Below are 14,758 nucleotides of genomic sequence, written 5' to 3'. Positions count from 1 at the left end.
AATAATCTATGAAAAAAAATCTTAACCTCAAAAAAGCATAACTAAATGATTAACTAAATAATTGCTTTCACTATAACCAATAAAACAGAGTGAAACTCAATTCCAACACAAAATAAAATGAACATATACATACATAATAAAATGAACATCCGCTTTAGTTGATAATAAACATCTAACAAATTAACTAAAATTTCATCCGTGCACCATGTTTAAATAGCCTAACTCAAACCCAACTTCAATTCAAAAAACTATAAACTAAGTCTAATCCAATTTTTTTCCATTACTCCGAAATCACTTAACAAAAGAAACTAGTGGAGCATGTACATGCAAAATTCAGCAAATCAAGCAAAAGATCAATACTATAAGTAAAATAAACATCCACTTTTCGAATAAACGAACCATCTGCATACATAGTAAAATGAACATTTGCTTTAGTTGATAATAAACATCTAACAAATTAAGAACTTTTATTCAATTATTACATTCTTAATTAAAATCCAATGCCACCACCAACAGTACAAACAGACATCATATATGCTACTATATAAGGTATTCTTTTGTTATTATATGCATGATATGTTGCTAGTAATTAGAAAGAATCTAAGCATAGTTAGATGCATGCTACAAGAAATGCAGAATACCACTTCTATGTTATATCGTTTATTTTTGGAAAAAGTCTCTTCCCTCCTTGTTTTATTAATTAAAAAAATGTATAAATTTTCAATATATGTAACTAATGTTGTATTTGTTCTATTTAGGAATCGAATTATACCCTCTCTATAAATAAGATCAACAAACAAAATCTCATAATACTTATAAATGTAAAAACAAATTAAAACTATAGCAATGTGTGACTTTTAAACTTTGAAAAACTGAAACAAAAGCTTGAAATAAAAATCAAAGCAAACTTGCGCTATCCTGCAAAAAAAATGGTGTATATTAAACAAATTATAGAAAAGATGGCTTGCTATTAATAGATTTATTCCAATGGCTAGATCAACTTTTAGTTTTGTTTTTTAATAAAACTATATTTTATTTGTCTATTTCTTGTATTACAGTTTAAAATTCTTGTAAAATGAGCGGATGATGAATACTAGCTAGCCTTGTCAAGAAAGAATTGTAACAGATGATAATATTTAATGTTGATTATACAATCAGAGTCAAATTTGGACCAATTAAATTCATTAGAGCAGACCCTAAAATAGAAACCAAACATCCAGGAATACGCTAAAGTAACTATTCGTATAATGTCAAATAAAGAACAACAAAGGTCAACTATTTTACATGTCGTTACATGCAAAGGTACCCACACGGTGTGCAAAAAATACTAAGCTATTTAAAGCAGACGTTTTCAAAACTTTTTGCGCTAAGCTTAAATCCGTTGCAACCATCTACAACAACAACTTATTCTACAAGTTCCAACACAGTGACATTAAAACAACAGAGTTCTTCACTATGAACAATCAAACACTTCAACCAGATTCAGTGCATGTATAGCTAGTAGTAAGAGAAACAGATATCATCACAGCAATAAATCAACCCACTAACCTCCAGTAACTCGTCGACCACAAAATGGGTTTGACCACCGCAACAGCAACGAGGTCTACCCGTTCGATTTTCACGGCTTCAAGGGGCTGACACAGCACAAACGATGCAGGAAGTAGGGTGCGCCCACAGCGGTCTCGGTACTGGTGCTGAGGCAAGCTGCGACCCAAGCTCCTGCGACGTTCAACTGCGGTGAGGATGTGGCTCTCCGCTGAAGCCCACGCGAGACCCACGACGGAAAGTGGGGGGCGAGCGAACTGGCTGTGACCGGCGACGTAGAAGGCGCGTGCTGGAGGGTGAGCAGCAGGGGTCTGGTCGGCACTGATGGAGGTGCGGGGTCACTCGGTGCCGCTGCGGTGGGATGGTCAAGATAGGTCTCAAGGATTGGGTAGGGAGGGTTGCCGTCAGTGCTAAAAAAGAAGGATTTGGATCCTCTAAAGTTTGAATTTTACTTTAGAGAGTAAAGTGTGATCTCTCACCATTGATTTCATAGGTGGGACCAAGAATAAATATGAAAGAGAAACTATTCAATGGTAGAAGATCATACTTTACTCTCTAAAGTGAAATTCAAACTTTAGAGGATCCAAATCATACTTTACTCTCTAAAGTGAAATTCAAACTTTAGAGGATCCAAATCCAAAAAGAAAGGGATTGAGGAAAAATTGAATTAAGGATTAGATGGTTATAATTAAAATAAAACTGAATGGGATTTTTGAAATTAGGGTGAAAGGTGAGTTGATTTTTATTTTAACTCATATTGGGTCAAATGAACAGTTCATTGTACACATTGTACAGATACCCCGTTAACTCCCTAACAAAATTCATATACAAATACTTAATATCATTGAGATGTGTAACTAGCTCTCTACATTTCACTTTATTCAATTACGTTACTTTATATGCATGTGTGACTACTAGTGTTTTTCATTGTGTTTTAGTTTTTTCATTATTATGTGGTTTGTAATTGTGATTTTTTATTCTTTTAACAAGATAAATAATTATTCATTTACTGTTTTAGATTTTTTTTTTTCACTTTTGATTATTCAAGGTAGACTAGATATGTTAATATTTTAATTTTATTTAATATTTATGTTAAAAAAATACATTATAAATTCTTGACACATCTAACATTCGTTTAAACTGTTGGTTGTATTAATTTTTTTTAACATAATGTGAGAAATTCAACTAAGTTAGATTGTCTAGTGGTTAGTTCACTAGTTCGTTTAAGTAAGTATAGAGGTTCGAATTCCTTCTTATACATACAACAACTCATTGATCAACGACAAATTCTTAAATAAAGCTCAAATTCGTGATAGATTAGTCATTGATCTGCTAAATTGGGAGTTACCGTAATAAATCAACAAAAATAATGTGAAAAATTTAGCACCTATATTAACTCAGTTATAGTTTCTATCATCAAACCTTTATTTTCACACATCCAAAATAATAAAATAGTGCACAAAATATTTTTAAATACATCCAAAACTCATAAAAACTCATTTACGTATAAAAATTACCTAACAATCACATCAACAAAGAAAATTAAAACGAAAAAAAGCCATATATACTAGATTTAGAACTAAAGAAATTGATTTTGATAATATTATTTCAATTTTAATTTTTTTAGAATTTAATTTTGGTTTGTTATTTTTATTTTGTTAGGTTTAAATTTAAATTTAAATATTCTAATTTTAAGGAGATATTATTTTGAATTTTAAATATATAAAAAAGAAGCTTTAAGATATAATATCTAAAAATAATTATTATAATTATTTCATTAAATTGTAATGAATAATGATTAATTAAAAGATGAATGATGAATTGATGATAGATACCTAGTTGGCAGTTGCACTGGTTTAAAATCAAAGAGAATATTTTTTTTTATTTATCCAAACGGTATCTCCCAATGCCGCTGGCCAATGGATTACTGCATGCACAAGGCGGAATTCGAACTCCCGATACTTAGTTAAGCGGACGAGTGAACTGACCACTGGACCAACCCAAGTTGGTTAATAAAAGAGAATATAATACAGTGACTACAGTCACATTGGTGTGAATCTTCCTCTAACCATTAACTGCATTACTATGAAACAATTATTTTGGGCTACCATTACCTGGTTTTAAAATTCAAACAAACAAAAGAGTCACTAACAAAACTCACTTCACACACACAACCCAGTCCATTAATTATTCAATAAAGGCCTGCCAAGTAAGCTGTCAAAGCCAATGCTTAATTCAACTAACCAGTTGAAACTTACACCAACTGCTCATGGTCACACAAACCCAGTCCATTAATTATTCAATAAAGGCCTGCCAAGTAAGCTGTCAAAGCCAATGCTTAATTCAACTAACCAGTTGAAACTTACACCAACTGCTCATGGTCACACAAAAAAGCGGCTATTTTAGTATTTATTTGTACGCTATTAAATTAATAAAAAAAATTTAATAAAAAATATCTTTTTATTTTTAGTATATTTAAAAAAATTTAATAGTAAAAGTACTAGAAAAATAAAAAATCTGTTTTAAAAAATTATAATTTATATTTTGTTTAAATTTTCTTTTAAAAAAAAGATATTTTTTATATAATAAATAAATAAAAAAATACTTTTATCTTATTTTATTTAAATATAATTGATAAATAAAAAAAAAATTTTACATAAAATATTCAAACATAAAATCATTTTTACTTTTATAAAAAATCTTTTAAAAAATTCATTAAAAAAAATATTTTATGAGAATGACATCCAAAGAAACCCAATTTCAGCTTCACCTGTTACCGGTCCCTACTTGGCATTTTGGAATGCCATTTGCGTACGTGCCATACCTGAAACTCCTCCTATATTTTTAACTCTAATAGGGGCTTGCATCCTGATATGCTGTTACAAGATAAATCTAAACCAAGTCTTACGTGCCATACCTGAAACTCCTCCTATATTTTTAACTCTAATAGGGGCTTGCATCCTGATATGCTGTTACAAGATAAATCTAAACCCAAGTCTTTATAAAAGGATATGTTAGTACAATGAATGGGATTTAAACTTTTGACATCCAAAAAAACATAAATAAGCCACAATAGTTTTAAGAATTAAAACATATTTAAGCCAAAATTGCTTGTACATTTACGAATTAGAATCTCTATTGCGCACATAACTACCGAACAAGCTAAGTTGTAGTGAATGATTATCCAGTTTCTAGCGTGAGATAAGTTTAAAGTATATTTAGTAACGAGTAATTTAGGGAGAAAATAATATAAAATTATCTTATTTAATTTAACATTGATAATTTTATGTACGTAACTTCTATAATTACATATTTATTATATCTAAAACTATTCATTTATTTCAGCAATAATTAAAAAATATAAAATAAAATAAAAACAAGTTATGGCTCTCTATGGTTCCCAAATGGTGTTCCCTAAACATTTTTGTTGAGTTGTATATAATGATGCTTATGGGATTGGGGAAAGGTACCTTCTCCAAATGCTTCTTTTTCATGATTTTGATTAATAGAGGCTTGGTAGTGGTAGTGCAGTAGTGTTGTTGTGGACCTTCTTCGACATCATCAAGGACCTACTAAGCCTGACCTATGGTTATGGCGTTATGCAAGAAGATATTAAGCATTGACCCGTCTTTTCTTCTGTTGCCATTATGTGATGCGTGTTCAAGTTTCATAAAGCAACAACGTTGCTCACTCATTTGTCAAAATGGACGGACCGAATTTCCTATCCCTTAGAACCTGCCACCATTGAAAGCGGCGGCCCTGGATTTTCCTAGTTGGTGCCGTAGAGTTATGACCCGTTGACCATGCGGGGGAAAAACGTGCTTTTTGTTATATATTAACTATTAGTTAAACTATTAATAATTGAACACTATTTCTTCCTTTTAACTCTTCCCGGTACTTCGTGGTCAGTTATCCATGTCTCCGTTATAGCACAAGCCCTATTGACTCCAAGACTCACAGAGGATTATGGACTTCAAACGAAAATAGCGTCTTATTCTAAATTTATTACGGAAAGAATGATCGTCCCTGACAGCAGTTTTACAAGCGCTTGACAAATAATTTAACCTCATGGCTGAGCATAGATATATACCATTATACCTTCAATATACACCAACATTTCGCAGTTTAGTTAACTTCAACCAAGAAAATAGTGGGAAAAACCAAGTGATAGACATTTTGTAATAGCGAACTACTACTGACACACTTAATATACAATGAACAGAATTAAAATAATCTACCCAATAGTTAGGCTTCACAGCTTTATGTTAAGAAATCATCCAGCATAGATTGACCAATATGCGTTTTCATCTAGAAGTTAACAACCACAAGATGGAAGTATACTACAGCTGGCAAAGTAACACCCGGATGCAGCAATTATTTATCAGATCACAAAAATTGAAGTTAACTATGTGTAAAATAATCTCGATCTTGGCATTGCATATGGTTCCATGCTTTTGCATGGACAAGAAAACAGATATGTATTCCGATTTGAAAGGAGCATGTGATATCCTAACATGCAAAATTATATCAACTACCTACAAAGTGTTCGGCAACAGGAAGGATGCGAGCAAAACCATCCTCCCAAAAATTCAAAATACTCAAGAAAAATGGAAACAATGTCTGAACTTCAAAAGAATATCATCCAACCATACTTGAGTTCCACTCAAGCAACTTCAGCAATCCTCTGTTTATTTATGGTCCCTATTCGCTGGCTCTCTAAACAAACTATTAATTGTGTCATCTTGGATAACTAAGCCTTTGCAAGCTCAGCACTGGTGGGGGTAGGAACAGCAGAAGGAGCAGGACCACCGGTGGTTGGCCTAAAAAGGGAACAAAGATTTAGTTAATATGTTGTGAAGAAGGCCATGACAAAAAACAGAACTACATCTCATAAACTTACAGTCCCACGAAGACCTTGAAGGCATCATATATTCCCCATTGAGCTCCTGTAAGTGTTCCAATCATACTCCCTTGGCATTGTTGAGGAAAGAGACAAGGTTATCGGCAGGATGTGACACAATGGCACAGAACACACCTGCAACATATCCACCAGCAAAACTCACACCGAGTTGCAGACTCTTGCTGCACTCATTCTTTGGTGTGGGGATGGCATGCTTGTAGATCATCTCCACAATGGTCTCAAAAGAAGCAAACTTCATCATTGTGTCTGCAAAAAGAACATTGATTTAAAAATCTACTCATGAATTATTATCACATTGGGCACAAAATAAACTATAACCAAATTCATGAAAAATAACAAACAAGTGATTCGGAATATTCAATAACTCGTAAAAGATAAGCATAAAAATATCATGGAAAAATTTTGACAAAATGAAACAGGACAGCCCGGTGCACAAGCATCCTGCGTTAACGCAGGATCTGGCGAAGGGCCACACCCAAAGGGTGTAATGTGCGCAGCCTAACCTGATAATTAATAATTATATCAGTGGCTGGCTGTTTCCACGGCTTGAACCCATGACCTTGAGGTCACACGGAGACAACTCAACCGTTGCTCCAAGGATTAATCTGTTTGGTTATACCCTTGCTAAGTAATTGTAGTACACTTGAACAGCTAAATTCTAATAATTGTCATACTTGGTAAGTAAATTTACAAAAACAATTAACATGATTTAACTAGAAATATATTAAGAAAGAAGAATATTTACTTTTCAAAATGTTAATTGAGGCAAAACAGTATAGGCTACAGTGGCACAATACGAAATGACAAGAAATGTGTCGCTATATATAAGTGCACACTAATTGCCTCAGCTGGAACCCAAGTATGAAATACTGAACAGTTAACAATGCAGCAAGAAGACATTTCAGTTTAGGAGTACCTACATGGAATTTGTCGTCCCCACAGAGGCACCAATCCCTTGTACAATCTGAAATCAAGACATTTTATTAGAAACACATCTTATTTCTTAGCAAGAGTAGCATAACACCATACAAAAAATATGCAAGAGTTTCAACAGCATTTATAAACATACCCCAGGGTTCCTTCAGATCTGACAAACTTCGGCAACCCATCAGCCAGACCCCTAGCAAAGCCGGGCTGAGTTTGAACACGGACCTTCACAGCCTCAAATGGGCAAAGTGCAATATCAGCAATAACCTCAGCAGATGCAGAACCAGCAAGGTAGATCAAGGTCTTGTACTTGGTTGCATATTCCGGGCCAGCCAGATCAGAGTAGTACTTTTTGAAGAATTCATAAAATCCAAACTTGCAAGCACCTTGAGCACTATAACCAAGCAAAGTTGGCACCCATCCCCTGAAGAAGCCTCTGAGTCCCTGCTCCTTCAGCAGAACTCCAAAACCAGAGGAGATACTCTTGTACTTGGCAGGGTCAATCTGAAATCAACAACCAATTCAATATTAATTCAACTGTACCAATTAAAAGTATGACAACTTATATTACATAACCACCGTTGACTTCTCATTATTTCTCAATTCCACTAATTTCTACTAAGCATGGCTGAAATGATAACTGGAATATTACTACTGCCATGAGTAACTCGAACCGTTCTGTCTATTCTTAATTCAATATTAATTAAATCAAAGATCACAACCAGGCAAATAATTCCAATAGAAACAGAATACAACACACATCGTTACTACGCATCAGAGATTCTTCACTTCAGAAAATAAGTCTCTCTCAGGGAATCATATTCAGCACATAATCAGCGTAAAAACTCGGCTGCAACTAAAAAATAAAACGAATGTATTTCCATATAAATTTTAGAGTATAAAACCGAAATCAAACTACAAATATCACATAATAACAGTAAGAAAATCCTTCGATTCAACACAAATAGCAAACTCCGCAGATCTAGGTAATAAATAAAACACGAATAAAACAGCGTAAAATCATAGATCTAAACCAACACGAAGCGAAACGGCTTAGAACACATTCAAACCTATGCATAGAGAGCCAGATCAAGAAAAAGAGGTCAAGATAGTTAACCTGCATATTACACTTGACGAGGTCAAGAGGAGTGACGGCCATGTGAGTGAGACCACAGCTGAGGATTCCGCCGGCGGTACAGGCGGCGTAGAAGGCCGGAGAGTACATCTCGATCTTGCCGGGCTCGCTGGGAGAGGGAATCATGAAGGCGCCACCGTTGCCGCCGGAAGGTGCTGCGGCGGGGGAGGAGGAGGGGGAGGTGAGAATCTTCTGGAAGGATAGGGTTTTGGCGGAGGAAGAGGAAGAGTAGAGGAAGGAAGGGATGAGGGAGTTGCGGCGAGAAGAGTCTGCTGAGAAAGCCATTGAGATTTGTGAGGGAAAGATTTAGGTCAATGAAACACAAACAGAAAGAAAGAAAGAAAGAAATGAAGGCGAAAGGGGTCTCTGCTGTGTTTCTTTTCTCTCTCTCTTTCTCTCTCGCGCTCTCCGAAAGTTTGGGTTGGCTGCTGAGGAAAGAGGAAGGTGAGGAATGGTTCCTTCTATGTAGGCTTTGCAAATTGCAATTCGGAAATGAGAAGAGCAACAAATTGCCCCAACTTCCTATTCTTAATTACAACTTTGCCACTGACAGTGAAAAACCGGGGGATCGCTGTAAGAATGGGTTGGTAATGGTAAGAGCTTGGTCTTCATGAGTCAGAAATTCCGGCTTTGTTGCTTTGGGTGCTTTGACCGTCTTTATTTGAAAGTCATTTTTTTAGTCTCTGTTATTAGGCCAAAAAATAAATCTTTTTTAATTTTTTTAATAACTAAAAAAATAAAGTATGATCTTTTATTATTAATTTTATAAATAAAATTAAAAATAAATATAAAAAAATAATAAAAAATTAGAAATTATATTTTATATTTTTAATTTTTTTAATAATTAAAAAGATTTATTTTTAATATACCGCATAAAAAAATACTCAACATTAAAATTAAAAAATACAACATGTATGTATAATATAATGTGCATCATAATTAATTAAAATTATGTATAAATAATATAATATTCACCTTTAATCGAATTAAATTAATATTTATTTTTTATTATGAACGGAAAATTGAATCATTCTTTATATGTTCGTTATTAATATAAAAAAAATTTCATATTACATACCGAAAACACAATTTCATATATTTGCTGAACAGTTAACAAAAAAAATAAATTTAATATTAAATAGAGTTATCTAATAACCTCATATTAAATATTACATCACCTAATTAAAAATATCAAGACTTTCATTTAAAAAACTAATAATTATAGCTTATATAAATTATAAGTAGATTCAAATAAAATAAAACTTGATCAAAATGTAATTGACCATAATAAAAGTAAACATAAAAAGCATAGTGTTTCCTTTTAATAATGATTAAATTCAAAATAAATCATCAACACTTGTCAACAATTATTTAATATGACAACAATGTATTTATATATTCTATAAATTTTAAAAATAATATCAATCTCTGATTAGGTTTATAATAAAAATGAATGATACAATAAATTTAATCTATATATGCAAATCACTTTTTAATGTATTGAAATTGAGAAGTCTCTCAAATGATTCTTTGGGAGTTCCAATTATATCACTTGTATAGCAAACATATTAAAAAATGTATTATTGAGGAAAAAAGAAACTTGCAGCGTGATAACATCACAAAGGAAAAATATAGGTAGACAACGAAAATATTAAACAATGTGAATAATAAATATATCGAATATTTATTTTATTAAGTGTACGAATAATTATTTTAATATTAAGATTTAGATGATTAATTTAAAAGTGTAGTATATTTTTATTTAATTAATAGTTATTCATATTGTTTATTTAACACTCTTCAATAAAAAAAAATTATAACGGTTGCAATGCTTCACAATAACACTCTCATCTACCCATCTATTTTACTTCCCAAAAAATTTTTAATAACATATTTCAGACGCCAAAAATTCGAATTTTTCTCAGCATTATGAATATGAATTTATATAACAGGATGCAAAAAGAAAAACAAAACAAAAATAAAAAAGGTCTAGATTAAAAGTAAATCCAATTACAAAAATGAAAAGGAAACTAAATGTGCCAAATAATACCCAGAAACTTATAGGATGATAAGAAAAATCTTTTAAAATAGACCAAATATGCTACCTATCTACATAATTGGCAGTGATCAAGTTCAAATACTAATAATAACGAAAAATCTTTTGCATAATATACTAAAATTCAGCCGTAAGAAGAGGAATACGCTCAAATACTAATATAGCTGAGAATTTATTGTGCAATTATCATAGTGCTAAGTAAATAATAATGACAAAAAATTATTTCTGTTTTGTAAAAAATTACAAAAAGTAATTACCTGAGGATTGAAAAGCAGTAAGATTATTTTTCATTCCTCACAAAGTTAGTCTTGCAACTTTAAAGCATGAAGGTTAAAGGGGGAAAAAAGAAAAAAGATTTTGGATGTATTTGGTTTGTGTTTTTATTTTTTATTTTTATTTTTAGTATTTTCTGTTTTTTGAATTCCATAAAAAAAAGAGAAAACAATAAAATTTTGTTTTTATTTTATTTTTACAAAATTCAAAAAACAGAAAATACTAAAAATAAAAACAGAAAATGAAAATCAAGGTTATGAAAATTAAACCGGTTAGTTCGACCTGGTTAATCGGAAATCAGTTATCTGACCGGTTCGGTTTGTAAATTCCGCTAAAATCGATAAATAATTAGTCAATAATTTGAATTTTTATTAGGAAAGCTAAATATGCAAAACTGATATCAAAATAGAATAGAACTCGTCGAAACAAGAATTTTGATATCAATTTCAAAATTCGGCCTAAGATTGGGCCGAACGGGCCAAACCGGTCGAACCGGCCCTAAACCTGGGCCGTGGGCCCAATATATATAATCATCATTTCAGCCTTTTTCCCATTATTTGCTTCCCTTCCAGCACCGAGAAGAGAGATTGAAGAGAGCAAAGCCACCAAAACCTAAACCCTTATCAATTTTCAATTCATCATAACTTTCGATCCGGAATTCTGATTCACGAGCCGTTTGCAGCCACGCGTTCGTCTCAGAGTTCTCTTCAATTCTATCCTAACAAAGTGGTAAGTTTCTCACCAATTCATTTCCAGTTCTCTGTGCCCCTTTTCTACACGAAAATTGTTGAGTTTTTGGGTGATTTTGATAATTTTGGTGGTTTAGGTGCAAACTAAAATTGGATAATTGTTGGGTTGCACTCCAATCATTAATGGATATGGTAAGAACAACCTAAATCCTAGCCAATTTTTGATTTATTGATGAAAAATCTGAATTTGGATATATATATATATATATATGTGAATTAGGGGTGAATTGAGTTATATATATGCATTGGGTTTGAGTTGGGAGTACTTGGAGGCTTGTTGGTGATCAAGCTTGGTTTGGGCTGTTTTAATTGAGCTTGGAGGGGCTGTAATTTTGAGTTGTAAGGCTGCCTTGGGTGAATTAAGTGATCGGCCAAGGTATGGTTTAAGTTTTGCACATTTAATATTTACGGTGTTGTGAAAACGTAGGTTAGAAGAACTATAGGATAAGTTGAATTGTTTGTTGTATTTAATGATTAGCCTTGTAATGTTGTTGGAATAGATTAGTTGGTGGATATATATTGGAAGTATGAGATGTGGAAGTTATTAATGGTGTGCTCTTATATTTATTTATGATGGATTAGGATTGGTGTTTGTTAATTTAGGATGTAGAGTTGTGTTGTGGTGGTATTGCATAAGCTGTAACTAATTATGTAATGATCGGAATTGCATGAGACCAAGTTTGGGATAAACTTGTGAATATAAAGAACTAAACTGAAAATTTTGGGACCCTTTTGTTAAATATACCATTTATGGCGAATTTTTAAAGTTAGGTTGTTAAATCTGTCCTGCAGCAGAAAAGGTCAAGCAAGGCAGCGACTTGTTTGTCTTGCTGCGGCTTCTACAAGTTGAGTTTTGGAGCGAAACCAACTTTATTATAAAATTTGATTAACTTTCTTTATTTCTCTAAAACTTCAAAATTTTAAGAGTTGAGGATTGGGAGTTGTAAATTTTTTAATATTGGTGGTCAAAGCTGAAAAGAAACAGATTTCAGCAAGCTATGCATCAACTTCTAATGCTTGTAACTCTTAGAATTGAATAGAAATTGGGTTGTAACCAAGACACATTTGTTTCTGGATGAGTAGGAGTTTCCAAACCAAAATTTAGCTTAATTGGAGTTTTGTAATAAAAGTTATTCAAATTGAAAGGTACTAAGCTTGTTGGTTTCTAAAACAGATTTTGACTCATTTTTACTTAACTTCTTCATTAAAAATGCTATTAACTTAGAACCAATTGAGAAAGAAACATGGATAAGTAAAGTTTAACTACATTAATTTTTAAAGTCATTGGATTTAACTTGGATTTTATATTAAATTTTGAATATCACATGCTGCTGTTGTTTTTTTGGTTTTATGCATTGTAGAGCAGTCACGGTTTTTTCTTTATTTCTGAGGCTAGAGAAATCAGAAAATTATGATCTTTAGTTTGTTAGAAAGCTTATTTCAAGATAAACGCCTGGACATAAAGTTTGTGCAATTCCGAGTTTATTTGTTATATTAAAAACAGAAAAGAAAATAGTATCGAGGATGTCTTAGTGATAGTCATGGGTTTGAGAAGTTAAAGTTTAATCTTCGTATGATGTGATTGATTTAATGTTAGAGTTAGGTTGATTTTAAGATTATTCGATATTAAAAAGGTTGAGAAGAGTTTGATAAATAGTTTGGTCAGGACCCGGAAAGGGTAATCAAGATTAATTATAAGGGAATGATGATGAAAAATGTGAAAAGGAGGTTGTTAATAAAAGGAGTTAACATGCCATGGCTTGATGAATGATTAAATAATGATTATGACTATGAAATGGCTTATGAATGATGATATCTGAGATACGAGTTTCTCTGGGAAAAACCGTGGCTCGCCACCACGTGTTCCAGGTTGATTCTCGATACTCTGTTAACCCTACGTCGTAAGGGTGACCGGGCACGTATAAATTCCCGGGTATGGATAACCCCCATTGAGTGATTTATATGATTATTGAATGTGAACTCTATGCATAGACTCTTGAGGATTCGCGATGGGGGACAGTCTAAGGTTTTCGGACTTGTCGGGTTGGCTGGATAACCGACAGATGGGCCCCATCAGCCATAGGACAGGCATGCATCATATGCATTTGTTTGTTTGATTGCTATGCAATTCCTGGGTATGCCTAATTGATATATATCACCTGCTATCTGTTATACTTGCTATTTGTACTATATGCTCATTACTTGTGTGTGAACTTGTTTGGTTGCTTATTTCTATTGCATTATGATTGATGGAGGAAAAGGAGGAAATAGAAAAATGGTTTGGTGTTAGATTAGGATTGAAATTGGGTAAGTTAGATAGATTTAGAATACCTACCCCTGTTTATAGCTTATGTTTAGTATTAAGTTGGATAATTGTATAACGGAATTCTAGGATTGCCTATGGCATTCCCAGGACCTTATTTATTATGCGCGTGGCACTTTTACCATGCTGAGAACCTCCGGTTCTCATTCCATATTGTATTGTTGTTTTTCAGATGCAGGTCGAGAGGCTCCTTGCTAGACGTCTGGATCCTGGGAAGCGAAGTAGTCATTGGGTGTATTTTGGTTTCTGTTTGTATACATGTATATATATGTTTAGCTTACTCTCCAAGTAACTTATGTACGCTGCTCCTCTTAGAGGTTGAGGGAGAGAAAGGAGTTACTTTGGTATTTTGGTATATTTTGGGGATACCCATGTATGTTCATATGTATGTATATATATCCTCTGGCCAGCCTTAGCTTCGCAGGCTGAGTCAGGGGCTAGTTATACTGTTTCCTTGTCTTTCCTTTACATCTCGATTTACCTTTATCTTTTTCCTATTAGGTTTCTCAGTACGCAAGTAATCCTATTCCTTGAGCGTTGCGCTTTTAATTTTCACGATTATTGTTTACCCGTTTGTTTCGAGGCTCCTAGTATACTGCTTCTTTCATAAATATATGTATATTATTACTATTTAGAGGTTCGTAATACCTTACTATCTCAGTCTTATGACTTAAGCATAAGATTTAGTATAGTAGGGCGTTACACGGTTGACCTCTAAAATTATCCTGTAAAAAATCAGTAAAAAATGGTCGCATCGGTGGTTAACCAACGAACCGGCCGGGTTTATTAAAGTTTCGATTTTTCAATATGCACCAAAACGGCTTCATTT

At 32.9% G+C, this 14,758-nt stretch overlaps 1 long non-coding RNA gene and 1 pseudogene across 1 annotated transcript; one reads left to right on the top strand and one right to left on the bottom strand.

Moving 5' to 3' along the window:
• Positions 1 to 5,955: 5,955 nt before the first annotated feature.
• On the bottom strand, positions 5,956 to 8,977 carry LOC130935040 (mitochondrial phosphate carrier protein 3, mitochondrial-like; annotated as a pseudogene).
• A 2,445-nt stretch (positions 8,978 to 11,422) lies between these two features.
• LOC130935041 (uncharacterized) lies at positions 11,423 to 14,492 on the top strand. The gene is made up of 4 exons (XR_009067784.1): positions 11,423 to 11,586; positions 11,684 to 11,738; positions 11,827 to 11,982; positions 14,102 to 14,492. It is a non-coding gene; the product is annotated as an uncharacterized LOC130935041 (long non-coding RNA).
• The last annotated feature ends 266 nt before the right edge of the window (positions 14,493 to 14,758 follow it).

Source organism: Arachis stenosperma, chromosome 6 (assembly GCF_014773155.1).
Source record: "Arachis stenosperma cultivar V10309 chromosome 6, arast.V10309.gnm1.PFL2, whole genome shotgun sequence".
NCBI lineage: Eukaryota > Viridiplantae > Streptophyta > Magnoliopsida > Fabales > Fabaceae > Arachis > Arachis stenosperma.
The sequence above is the reverse complement of the archived record's forward strand: the minus strand, read 5'-3'. Positions and strand labels throughout refer to the sequence as shown.